At 49.2% G+C, this 13,861-nt stretch overlaps 1 protein-coding gene across 3 annotated transcripts in view; it reads right to left on the bottom strand.

Moving 5' to 3' along the window:
• adhfe1 (alcohol dehydrogenase iron containing 1) overlaps positions 1 to 13,861 on the bottom strand; it is a 75,136-nt gene that overhangs the window by 54,536 nt on the left and 6,739 nt on the right. The gene's annotated exons all lie outside the window — the stretch shown is intronic.

The following is a 13,861-nucleotide window of genomic DNA, read 5'->3' as shown; positions in this document are numbered from 1 at the left end:
TGGGTCACTGTCCATGTGGAGTTTGCACATTCTCAAAGAACAAAGAAAAGTACAGCACAGGGACAGGCCCTTCGGCCCTCCAAGCCTGCGCCGACCATGCTGCCTGTCTAAACTAAAATCTTCTACACTTCCGGGGTCCGTATCCCTCTATTCCCATCATATTCATGTATTTGTCAAGATGCCCCTTAAACGTCACTATCGTCCCTGCTTCCACCACCACCTCCGGCAGCGAGTTCCAGGCACCCACTACCCTCTGTGTAAAAAACTTACCTCGTACATCTCCTCTAAACCTTGCCCCTCGCACCTTAAACCTATGCCCCCTAGTAATTGACCCCTCTACCCTGGGGAAAAAGTCTCTGACTATCCACTCTGTCTACGGCCCTCATAATTTTGCAGACCTCTATCACGTCACCCCTCAACCTCCTTCGTTCCAGTGAGAACAAGCCAAGTTTATTCAACCTCTCCTCATAGCTAATGCCCTCCATACCAGGCAACATCCTGGTGAATCTCTTCTGCACCCTCTCTAAAGCCTCCACATCCTGATAATAATAATAATAATAACAACAATCGCTTATTGTCACAAGTAGGCATCAATGAAGTTACTGTGAAAAGTCCCTAGTTGCCACATTCCGACGCCTGTTCAGGGAGGCCGGTACGGGAATTGAACCCGCGCTGCTGGCCTTGTTCTGCATTACAAGCCAGCTGTTTAGCCCACTGTGCTGAACCAGCCCCTACTTTCTGGTAGTGTGGCGACCAGAATTGAACACTATACTCCAAGTGTGGCCTAACTAAGATTCTATACAGCTACAACATGACTTGCCAATTTTTACACTCAATGCCCGGCCAATGAAGGCAAACATGCCTTATGCCTTCTTGACTACCTTCTCCACCTGTGTTGCCCCTTTCAGTGACCTGTGGACCTGTACACCTAGATCTCTCTGACTGTCAATACTCTTGAGGGATCTACCATTCACTGTATATTCCCTACCTGGATTAGACCTTCCAAAATGCATTACCTCACATTTGTCCGGATTAAACTTCATCTGCCATTTTGCCGCCCAAGTTTCCAAACGATCTAAATCCCGCTGTATACTCTGACAGTCCTCATCGCTATCCGCAATTCCATCAACCTTTGTGTCGTCCGCAAACTTACTAATCAGACCAGTTACATTTTCCTCCAAATCATTTATATATACTACAAACAGCAAAGGTCCCAGCACTGATCCCTGTGGAACACCACTAGTCACAGCCCTCCAATCAGAAAAGCACCCTTCCATTGCTACTCTCTGCCTTCTCTGACCTAGCCAGTTCTGTATCCACCTTGCCAGCTCACCTCTGATCCCGTGTGACTTCACCTTTTGTACCAGTCTGCCATGAGGGACCTTTTCAAAGGCCTTACTGAACTCCAAATAGACAACATCCACTGCTCTACCTGCATCAATCATCTTTGTGACCTCCTCGAAAAACTCTATCAAGTTAGTGAGACACGACCCCCCTTCACAAAACCGTGCTGCCTCTCGCTAATACGATCACTTGCTTCCAAATGGGAGTAGATCCTGTCTCGAAGAATTCTCTCCAGTAATTTCACTACCACTGACGTAAGGCCCACCGGCCTGTATTTCCCTGGATTATCCTTGCTACCCTTCTTAAATAAAGGAACAACATTGGCTAGTCTCCAGTCCTCCGGGTTATTGGCTATTCTCCCCGTGTTTGCGTGGGTTTCGCCCCCACATCCCAAAGATGTGCAGGGTAGGTGGACTGGCCATGCTAAATTGCCCCTTAATTGAAAAAAAAATGAATTGGGCACTCTAAAAAAAATGTTTTAAATGAGTTTATCAGGCCAGGAAAAGTGAGTAAATTGCTGATTGATCCTCATCCTTTCACTCCGTTCTGTTATGTATTGATGCACAATCAATTGTACAAAGACTAAGGTTGGATACAACTGTAGCTTTATTGCAGTAAGATGTGTGGCCTCCCACAGCAGCTGGCGAAATGACAGATCAATGGAGGACACACATATTTATACTCCTCCTACTGGGTGGAGCCAGCAGGCAGGGGCTATCGGCGAACCCGTAGTACAGGTCCTACCTAACATCACCTAATACAGGTGTACACAGTGGTTTACCAGATTCACTCCCTGTTAAAAATGAGTCCGGCGGGGGTGGTGGAGAACTATATACAGTAGTGAATTTATGTACAGTGTTTTATCAGGAAAAAAAAACGTCCAGTTGTAGATTCAACCGGTCTGGTGCCTTGACGTTCCGCTGGGAGCGAAGTAGCGGTGGTGGCGATGTCGATGCTGGCCTGATGTTGGAGGACTCCGGGAGTGTGCCGAAATCCTCTTCATCCTCTGGCGTGAGCAGGGGAAGGAGGGATGGTCCTGGTGGGGTTAATGTTGGGAGCGCAGGGGGAGGGGAGGGTGGCGCCGGGCAGGAGAAGTGTGGATGGGTGGAACCTGCTGGAGCCAGGTCCATCAGGTAGACAGTATCTTGGCAGTTGTCGGGGTACGCCACATAGGCATACTGGGGGTTGGCATGGAGCAAGTGCACCCTATCCACCAACGGGTCCGCCTTGTGGAGTCAGACACCTACGGAGCAGGACCCATCCTGGAGCTGTGAGCCAAGTGGAGAGCGACACCCCGGATGTGGGCTTCCTGGGGAAGGCAAAAAGACGTTCATGGGGTGTGTTATTCGTAGCGGTGCACAGTAGTGACCGGATGGAGTGTAGTGCATCAGGGAGGACCTGCTGCCAGCGAGAGGCTGGGAGGTTCCTGGACGGTAGGGCCAGTTGGACAGCCTTCCATACCGTCCCGTTCTCCCTCGCTACCTGCCCGTTTCCCCGGGGATTATAGCTGGCCGTCCTGCTGGAGGCGATACCCCTGCTGAGCAAGAACTGATGCAGCTCATCACTCATGAATGAGGATCCCCTGTCATTGTGGATGTAGACGGGGAAACCGAACAGAGCGAAGAAGGTGTTGAGGGCCTTGATGACGGTGGCAGACGTCATATCGGGGCATGGGATGGCGAAGGGGAACCTGGAGTACTCATCGACCACACTGAGGATATATGTGTTGCGGTCGGTGGAGGGGAGGGGCCCTTTGAAATCCACACTGAGGCGTTCAAAGGGGCGGGAGGCCTTCACCAGGCGTGCACGGTCCAGCCGGTAGAAGAGCGGCTTGCACTCCACACAGACCTGGCAATCCCTGGTTACTGTCCGTACTTCCTCGATGGAGTAGGGCAGATTGCAAGCCTTGACAAGGTGGTACCATCGTGTGACCCCCGGGTGACAAAGGCTGTTGTGTATGGCCCGGAGTGGGTCTACTTGTGCGCTGGCACATGTACCTTGGGATAGGGCGTCTGGGGGCTCGTTGAGTTTGCCGGAGTGATACAAAATCTCGTAATTATAGGTGGAGAGCTCGATTCTCCACCGCAAGATTTTATTGTTTTTGATCTTGCCCCGCTGCTGTTAAACATGAAGGCTACCGACCGTTGGTCAGTGAGGAGAGTGAATCTCCTGCCGGCCAGGTAATGCCCCCAATGCCGCACAGCTTCAACAATAGCTTGGGCCTCTTTTTCGACGGACGAGTGCCAAATTTCTGAGGCATGAAGGGTGCGGAAAAAGAATGCCACGGGTCTGCCTGCCTGATTGAGGGTGGCGGCAAGTGCGACGTCTGATGCGTCGCTTTCTACTTGGAAGGGCAGTGTCTCGTCTACCCTTGGCTATATGAGCTCTATACGGGCGAAGGCCTGTTGTGCCTCGGCCGTAAGGGGAAAGTGGATGGACTGAATGAGTGGGCGGGCCTTGTCCACATAGTTTGGGACCCACTGGGCGTAGTAGGAGACGAACCCCAGGTAGCGTTTGAGGGCCTTGGGGTAGTTGGGGGGGGGAAGCTCCATGAGGGGGCGCATGCAGTCGGGATCGGGCACCAGAACTCCGTTCTGGACCACATAGCCGAGGATGGCTAAGCGGGTTGTGCTGGGCTAGATTTGGCACGGTTGGCGTCGTGGTCCTGCTGATCGTGGCCGCAGATGGTGACGTTGTCTAGGTATGGGAAGGTGGCCCGCAAACCGTACCGGTCGACCATTCGGTCCATCTCCCTTTAGAAGACCGAGACCCTGTTAGTGACGCCGAAGGGAACCCTGAGGAAGTGATAGAGACGACCGTCCGCCTCGAAAGCAGTGTATGGATGGTCCGATTTACGAATGGGGAGCTGGTGGTAGGCGGATTTGAGGTCTATCGTTGAGAAGACCCGGTACTGCGCAATCTGATTGACTATATCAGATATGCGTGGGAGGGGCTACTCGTCGAGCTGCATGTACCGATTGATGGTCTGGCTGTAGTCCACGACCATTCTGTGTTTCTCCCCAGTTTTAACGACTACCACTTGGGCTCTCCAAGGGGCTGTTGCTGGCCTCGGTGATGCCTTCCTGAAGCAACTGCTGAACCTCGGACCTGATGAAGGTCTTGTCCTGGGTGCTGTACCGTCTGCTCCTGTGGGCAACGGGTTTGCAATCGGAAATTAGATTGGCAAAGATGGAGGGTGGGTCGACCTTTAGGGTCGCGTGGCCGCACACAGTGAGGGGTGGTAGGGGCCTGCCGAATTTGAGGGTAAGGCTCTGGAGATTGCACTGGAAGTCCAGGCCTAGTAGTAGTGCAGCACAGAGATTAGAAAGGATGTAGAGGCGGAAGCCGCTGAATTCTACGCACTGGACCGTGAGAATGACCGTGCAGAACCCCCGGATCGCGGCGGAATGGGATCCGGAGGCCAGGGAGATTCTTTGACTGGCGGGGTGTACCACGAGGGAGCAGCGCCTTACTATATCCGGGTGGATTAAGTTTTCGGTGCTCCCGGAGTCCAGCAGGCAAGAGGTCACGTGATCATTGATTCTCACACTGGTCGAAGCGGTGGCCAGGTTGTGCGGACAAGACTGGTCGATCGTCACTGAGGCGAGCTGCGGTCGGTCGTTGCTGGCGTCAGACGATGGAGAGCGTGGGGGGCCCAGGTCGTGGAATGCTGTCGGCGTCCATGCCCCGTGGGGAAGACAAGATGGCGGCGCCTGAAGATTCTGCGGGGGACAAGATGGCGGCGCCCAAGGGCCGCACATGGACTGAGGAGGGGAAGATGGCGGCGCCCACTGGTCACGCGTGATCCCGGGAGGTGAAGATGGTGGCGCCCACTGGCTCCGTGTGGTCCGGGGAGGTGAAGATGGTGGTGCTCACAGGTCGCGCATGGTCTGGGACGAAGATGGCAGCGCCTATTGTGTGTAGGTCAGGTGGGAGGGGGCAATAGCGGTGACTGCCCGGGCCTGGCGCACTGCGGTGAAGTGCCCCTTTTTGCTGCAAGCCTTGCAAATGGCAGTGTGGGCCGGGGAGCGTTAGCGGGAGTGCTTCTGCTGGCTGCAGAAGTAACATCAGGGACCCACAGGGTGCGCGGGTTGGCATATGGCGCAGGTGTACTGGCTGGGTAAAGCCCCGGCTGGGGTGGCCGTCTGTGGGGTCCACGAGGGATAGGAGGAGTGGCCGCAAGGCCGGAGGGGTAGGCCTGGGCATTACGTGAGGCGACCGTCATGGAGAGTTCTAGCTTTTAAGTCTCAGCTAGGTCGAGCGTGGCCCCTTGTAGCAGTCTTTGGCGTATGAGGTCCGACCCAATCCCCGTTACGAACGCGTCCCGCATAAGAAGGTTGGAATGTTCGGTGGCCGTAACGGCCTGACAGTCACAGTCCCGGACGAGCGGGATTAGGGCCCGCCAGAAGTCTTCTATGGACTCACCAGGGAGTTGAGAGCGAGTGGCAAGTACGTGCCTGGCAAAGAGTGTGTTCGTTTTCTGTGCGTAGTTTTCTTTGAGGAGCGCCATGGCGTCTGCGTAGTTCGGGGTGTCCTGGATCAGTGGAAACACGTTGGAGCTCAACCTTGAGTACAGGAGCTGTATCTTCTGAGCCTCCGTCGGAGGGGTGGTCGCTGAGTTGATACAGGCCTCGAAGCAAGCTAGCCAGTGATTAAAGTCCTTTTTGGCGTCGCTTGATTGCGGATCCAGCTGCAGGCGATGTGGTTTGATTCGCAGGTCCATCTTTTAGAAAATCTTACTGCAATAAATTGATGCACGATCAATTGTACAAAGACTAAGGTTGGATACAACTGTGGCTTTATTGCAGTAAGATGTGTGGCCTCCCACAGCAGCTGGCGAAATGGCTGCTGAATAGAGGACACACATATTTATACTCCTCCTACTAGGCGGAGCCAGCAGGCAGGGGCTACCGGCAAACCTGTAGTACAGGTTCTATCTTACATCACCTCATATAGGTGCAACAATGGTTTACCACAAGTATTCTCCATCACATCACTCTTCACACAACTTAAAATTTCATCAGCATCCAACCATCACCTTGACTCCACTTCATCACCTCACTTTCACCCATCCAGCACTGCCATTCACCTCAATCCATTGGGTGACCTTCACTCACTCACAAATTTTTTTTTCACCTTGCAGAAGAGAGTTCAAAATGCAAGAGAAATGTCTGGAGGTTGGCTGCCACAAATAGTCCAGCTAACAGATGTAGAGGGGTAAGTGGCAGAATTGTATCTCTTTCAGCCAGAGATAAAGCCACAGGAAGCTTGCAGATAACTGGTGACAGGCCCAGATGCAACGTACGGAAAGCCATCAGGGATGCAAAAAGACAATAGCGCCTCAAACTAGAGTCCCAGGCCAACAACACTAACCCACGACGACTATGGCAGGGCCTACACAAGATCACAGGCTACAAAGCAAGGCCAGGCGGAATATCAGGGGCTGGGGCATCCCTACTTGATGCTCTGAACAGGTTCTATGCACACTTTGAGCAGTCAGCCAATGCATCAGTGCCACCCGCCCCAGCAGCCCTGGACACACCCATACCCACTATTACAGCCTCAGAGGTAAGAGCTTCCTTCTTGAAAGTGAATCCGCGGAAAGCGACGGGCCCCGACGGAGTCCCTGGGCGAGCATTCAGATCCTGCGCAGTCCAGCTGGATGTGTATTCGCGGAAATCTCTTAACACCTCACTCCTCCGCTCTGATGTTCCCATCTCCTTAAAAAGGCCACCATAATACCCGTGCCAAAGAAGAACAAGATAGCTTGCCTCAGTGACTACCGACCGGTGGCCCTGAAGTCTGTTATCATGAAATGCTTCGAGCGGCTAGCCATGGGACGGATCAATGCCAGCCCCCAGATAGTCTCGATCCATTGCAGTTCGCCTATCACCTCAACCGGTCCACAGCAGATGCTATCACTCTGGCTCCACAATCAACACTCAAACACCTCGACAACAAGGACACCTATGTAAGGCTGCTGTTCATAGACTAAAGCTTCGCCTTCATCACCATTATCCCGACAAGACTAATAACCAAACTCTGCAATCTTGGACTTGACCCCTCCCTGTGCAGCTGGACCTTTGACTTCCTCACCAACAGACCGCAATCTGTCAGGGTAGGCAACAGCACCTCCTCCACAATGGTCCTCAACAGAGGGGCCCCACAAGGATGTATGTTCAGTCCTCTACTGTACTCCCTATACACACATGACGTTGGCAAGATTTAACTCCAACACAAACTATAAGTTTGCGGATGATATGTCTATGGTGGGCCGTATCTCAAACAACGGCAAATCAGACAGACGACAGGAGGGAGATAAATCATTGGTTGCATGGTATACCAAAAACAACCTATCTCTAAATGTCGGAAAGAACAAGGAACTGATCATCGACTTCAGGAAGCGTAGCATGACACACACTCCCGTCTGCATCAATGGCTACGAAGTAGAGTTGGTCGATAGCTTTAAGTTTCTGGGGTTCACCATCACCAACAGTCTGTCCTTGTCCACTCACGTTGATGCAACAGTCAAGAAAGCCCAACAACGTCTCTACTTCCTACAGAAGCTAAAGAAATTTGGCATCGACTCTCTCAAACTTCTACAGATGTGCGATAGAGAGCATCCTATCCGGCTGCATCACAACCTGGTACGGCAACTGCTCGGCCCAAGATCGCAAGAAACTACAGAATGTGGTGAATTCAGCCCAACGCATCACACAAGCTTGCCACTCCCACATTGATTCTGTATACACCTCCCGCTGCCTCAGGAAGGCAGACATCATTATCAGAAACCCCTCCCACCCAGGCATTACCTTCTTCCAGACTCTTCCATCAGGCAGAAGGTACAGAAATCTGAAGACCTGCACATCCAGATATAAGAACAGCTTCTTCCCCACAGCTACAAGACTCCTCAACAACTCCCCGTTGGACTGATCTGTTCTCTGTAAGAAAACTATCCATGACGCCCTATGCTGCTCTTGCTCATGTATTTGCTTTGTTTGGCCCTTTGCTCCGCACTGTAACCAATCATTGTTTATCGATGTACCATTTGTCAATGTTCTCTGTTGATTATTCTTTTTGTCTACTATGTACGTACTGTGTACGTTCCCTTGGCCGCAGAAAATTACTTTTTACTGTACTTCGATACATGTGACAATAAATCAAATCAATCATCGATCATCACAGAATTACAAATGTCTCGGATACACATGCTGACTTTATTTCATCAATGACTGAACTATGTAGTATGATCTTCAAGATTGTGAATCTGCTATGAATAAATTATAGTCCTTCCTTTTGTCTTCCAGAACCTTCATGCTTGATGCAGGATCTCCATGTAGATGAATTCTCAGATAATTCTATTTCTTCTCAGGGTGCACCATTGCAGAGTGCACAGCCTTTCGCCAGTGCAGATAGTCACACTTCAATGGATTCACTTCGACACTTCATTAGGTTTTCACCTAGTGATTTACACTTTACAAGTGAGCAGTAGCAAACACTGGCAACAGGGGCAACTGTGGAGTGCCTTCTGCCCAGCAGGACACTGATGCTAAATCCAGAGGACTACTGTTGAGAAGGAGAATGCTAGAGGTGTAAAAGAGGCTTAGCCTGGTGGTGGAAACAAGCTGCAAGATTTCATTTATTATGTTTCATACAAGGTCAGCCTTTGTGATATTAGGGCAACCCTGACACCAATGCAAGCAAGAGGTCTTGGTGATAGATACTCCATTTTCATTCTCTATATTCTCTACATCGAAAGGCGAGCCGTCCTCATCTGGAATATTCTCAGCTTCATAATGTTGGGAAGGATGCAACACACCACTATTATTCTGGACACCCTTACTGCCGAGTATTAAAGGACGCCTCCAGGCCTATCAAGGCATTTGAAGTGCATCATCAACATTCTAAAGTTTGCTCTAGAACATAGATAGAACATTACAGCGCAGTACGGGCCCTTCGGCCCTCGATGTTGCGCCGACCTGTGAAACCATCTGAAGCCTATCTGACCTACACTATTCCATTTTCATCCATATGTCTATCCAGTGACCACTTAAATGCCCTTAAAGTTGGCGAGTCTACTACTGTTGCAGGCAGGGCGTTCCACACCCCTACTACTCTCTGAGTAAAGAAACTGCCTCTGATATCTGTCCTATATCTATCACCCCTCAATTTAAAGCTATGTCCCCTCGTGCTGGTCATCACCATCCGAGGAAAAAGACTCTCACTGTCCACCCTATCTAACCCTCTGACTATCTTATATGTCTCTATTAAGTCACCTCTCAGCCTTCTCCTCTCTAACGAAAACAACCTCAATTCCCTGAGCCTTTCCTCGTAAGATCTTCCCTCCATACCAGGCAACATCCTAGTAAATCTCCTCTGAACCCTTTCCAAAGCTTCCACATCCTTCCTATAATGTGGTGACCAGAACTGCACGCAGTACTCCAGGTGCGGCCGCACCAGAGTTATGTACAGCTGCAGCATGACCTTGTGGTTCCGAAACTCAATCCCCCTGCTTATAAAGGCTAGCACACCATATGCCTTCTTAACAGCCCTATTAACCTGGGTGGCAACTTTCAGGGATTTATGTACCTGGATGCCGAGATCTCTCTGTTCACCTACACTACCAAGAATCTTGCCATTAGCCCAGTACTCTGCATTCCTGTTACTCCTTCCAAAGTGAACCATCTCACACTTTTCCGCATTAAACTCCATCTGCCACCTCTCAGCCCAGCTCTGCAGCTTATCTATGTCCCTCTGTATCCTATAACATCCTTCAGCACTATCCACAACTCCACCGACCTTCGTGTCATCTGAAAATTTACTAACCCATCCTTCTACACCCTCTTCCGGGTCATTTATAAAAATGACAAATAGCAGTGGCCCCAAAACAGATCCTTGCGGTACACCGCTAGTAACTGAACTCCAGGATGAACATTTGCCATCAACCACCACCCTCTGTCTTCTTTCAGCTAGCCAATTACTGATCCAAACCGCTAAATCACCTTCAATCCCATACGTCCTTATTTTCTGCAATAGCCTACCGTGGGGAACCTTATCAAGGTCACAGGTCATGTGGCTCTCATTGTTCCACTCCTGTACTCTACTGATGGGTTCTTCACTGGTGTCAAGAGCCAAGAGGATAAAGGGGGATATTCCTTAGGTGGGACCACCACTGGGTTTGCTGAATATTTCCCCGGAGAAAATGGCAGCAAGGCATTCACTAAAGCCCTTAACCCCAAATTAACCCAACTCCATCCACACCCATACCGCCTCCGCTTCCCTACATCACCCTTTTCCTCATTCGCCAGCCAATAATAATATATCAGGCTCACCAAACTCGTAAAATTCAGACTTCCAAAGCCGAGCCCAATCCGAGCTACCTGGACCCCAGATAACCCAAATGGTAAGGTGCCTTACTCGTCTGCATGCATCCAATCACTGTCTGGAACTCCTCTACCCCCAATGGCTCCTCCAGCCCTTCCTCGTCCTCTTCTTCTATCTTAAGACATATTAGGGGATGTACAGCAGTACCTGTATTACAGGTTCGTCGGTAGCCCCTGCCGGCTAGCTCCGCCCACAGGGAGCCGTATAAATATGTATGAGTTCTCCTGAGCTGCCATTCAACCAGCTGCAGTCGAAGGATAAACATCTCACGGTAATAAAGCCTCTCTTGTACCAATTCGAGTCTTTAAGTGCAATTGATAGCGCATCAGAGATCTCCCAGCCGGCCATGTGAGATTCATGGGGGCAGCCATCTTGGATGACGTCTCAGGACCCCGACTCGGGTGGCTGTGTATTGCCCGACGAGATCTCTCAGCTTCTGCCACAACTTGCCTCAGTGACACTGGACCAGTCTCAGCCCCGAAAGCTTTCAACCGCTACGACATTGGTACTCATCAACGGGCACAAGACATCCTGCTTGATCGACTCTGGGAGCACGGAGAGCTTTATCCATCCCAATACGGTAAGACACGGCTCCCTCGCTGTACACCCAATTAAACAAAAGATCTCCCTGGCTGCTGGGTCCCATTCTGTGGAGATCTGGGGGTACTGCATAGCCAACCTCACGGTCCAAGGTGTGGAGTTCAATAACTTCCGACTCTACGTCCTCCCCCATCTCTGCGCTGCCTGGGCACTCCTGGGACTGGACTTCCAGTGTAACCTGCAAAGTTGAACATTCAAATATGGTAGGCTATATTAGGGGTATCGCAATACCTAGGTGGGATGTACCTTATACTGTAGTATGAGTGGTAGAACCTGCCTGCTGGTTCTGCCCACCAGGCGGAGCATAAGAGTCTGTGTTTCACCCACAGCAGTCATTCTGTACCGGAGCTGCTGGGGTAACTACTTGTTCATTAAAGCCTTCAATTGGACTACAATCTCGCTTCAGTAGTGATTGATCGTGCATCAGCTCTCAAATGGGACGTATTTGTCCACTAATTCCCCCCAGGAACCAGGTGAAAGGAATCAAAACTTGTGTTCTTGGTGTGTGACCTACCTTACATGTGGCCTCCTTCTATATGTCACCACCAGAAGTCCTGAAATCAATGAAGTTGACAGCAAGTGGTTTCTGATACTCTAGGCTCTGCTCTGTGAGTGCGATTGAACCAAAACATTTCTATTTTTGGTTTCAGGCATGTTTAGCTTTCTTGTTGCTATCCAAAGGCACTTTGCCATTTTTTGGCATCAGTGAGGAACTCCCCATCAAGATCACACTTAGCTCATTTCCTGCACTGCCGAGCTCCCATCACCTCAACCCGACACCAAGTCGAGCATGATGAGCCCACTGAATTGGGCCCTAAATGTTCCTAAGCGTAAAGATTGATTCTAAGTATGATCTGTCACCCCGGAAACCTGCCTGTTCTTCATGCAGGATACCATCTATTCCTGCTTTCAATCTGTTGAGGAGCATCATGCTGAGGATCTTGCACAGCAGTGTTATGCCCTTCCAGTTGTTGCAGTCACTGACGTTCCTTTTCTTTGGCAGCTAGATGTTTACTTCTCACTTCAAGTCAGCTGGAATGTCCTCTGCCATCAAGATCGTGTTGGAACAGGCCCGTGAGCTCTGTTGTGATGGTGTTCCAAGATAATGAAGACTGGAAGGCAACAAGACGCTCCCATCACCATCAGGTGACAGAACATCGAAGATGTCAACCACTGCCCCTATCAAGGAGGCAAAATCTCCAGGGAGGGCGATGCAGAGGTCAACGTCCACAGAAGAACACTAGTGGGATGGCATGAATCTCTCTCTGACTTTATTTTCTTCCTTCCACAATAAAACACGTGTAATTATTTTTGCCACCTGTATTCGATAGCACTGATGAGATTGATGATTAATTCAACAAAGAACCAAGAGTACTAATATGTCTCTTGCAAAGCTTGTCTGTTGGCTCGTTAATACAACAAATCACTAAATTGTCCTCGGAATGTGCTCTGCCTTTTTGTGAAATTTTTTTTGCATGAAATTAAAGTAAACTTGCAAAATATAAACCATATGGACAGAGACAAATTAGGGAATTGGATATAAAAACATGGAATAATAACCATGTGGGATTTCAATTACCCTGATATTAATTGGTCAGAAGAGGCAATGGAGTTTCTACAATGTGTACAGGGCTCCTTTCTGACTCAATATATAAAAAGCTCAACAAGGGAAAATTCACTATTTGATCCAGCAATGGTGAATAAACCAGAGCAAATAGGTGAAGTCAAAGTAGAGGAACATTTGGGCAATACGACCATACTATAATATGATTTAATATTATGACAGAGAATGACAAAAACAAAGTTAATGAACTGGAGAAAAGCTGATTTTTAGGGGCTGAGAATAGAACTTGGGAAAATAAAATGGGTGACAATATTGGCAAACAAAGATGTAGGAATTGGAAACATTTAAAAGGTGCAAACTGGAGTGCAGGAAAAGTATATTCCACTAAAGGAAAAAACAAACAGAACATTAGTGAGATGTTATGGATGAAAAAAGACATAAGGGAATTCAGGGCTTGGAAAGAAGCATACATTAAGTACAGACAGCACAGGAGTGCAAGACAAGACAGAATACTAAGAGATTAGGGTAGTTAAAATCAAAAAAACAATCAGGAGGGGAAAGAGGAACTATTAAATTAAGTTATCAAAGACAATCAAACAAAATAACAAAATTATTTTACAGGTAAAGCAACAAAATGAAGGCTGTGATGCGAATAGGATCAGTAAAGGATAGACAGATTAATACCACATATAATTATGGGGACATGGTAGAAATATGAAATAATTATTTTGCTTCAGCATTTACCAGGGAGGTAAGAGAGGTAGATAAGACATTGAATGATGAGGAGAACAATGTGATTGGTGCTTTTAAAATTGGTGCTCCGAAAGCTAGTGTTTGAAACAAACCTGTTGGACTTTAACCTGGTGTTGCAAGATGCTCCGAAAGCTAGTGTTTGAAACAAACCTGTTGGACTTTAACCTGGTGTTGAAAGAATTACACGTGAGAACACCACGCACCAGGTACGCGGTA

This window comes from Scyliorhinus canicula, chromosome 10, assembly GCF_902713615.1.
Source record: "Scyliorhinus canicula chromosome 10, sScyCan1.1, whole genome shotgun sequence".
NCBI lineage: Eukaryota > Metazoa > Chordata > Chondrichthyes > Carcharhiniformes > Scyliorhinidae > Scyliorhinus > Scyliorhinus canicula.
Note: the sequence above shows the minus strand (reverse complement) of the source record. Positions and strands in the feature narration are given on the sequence as shown.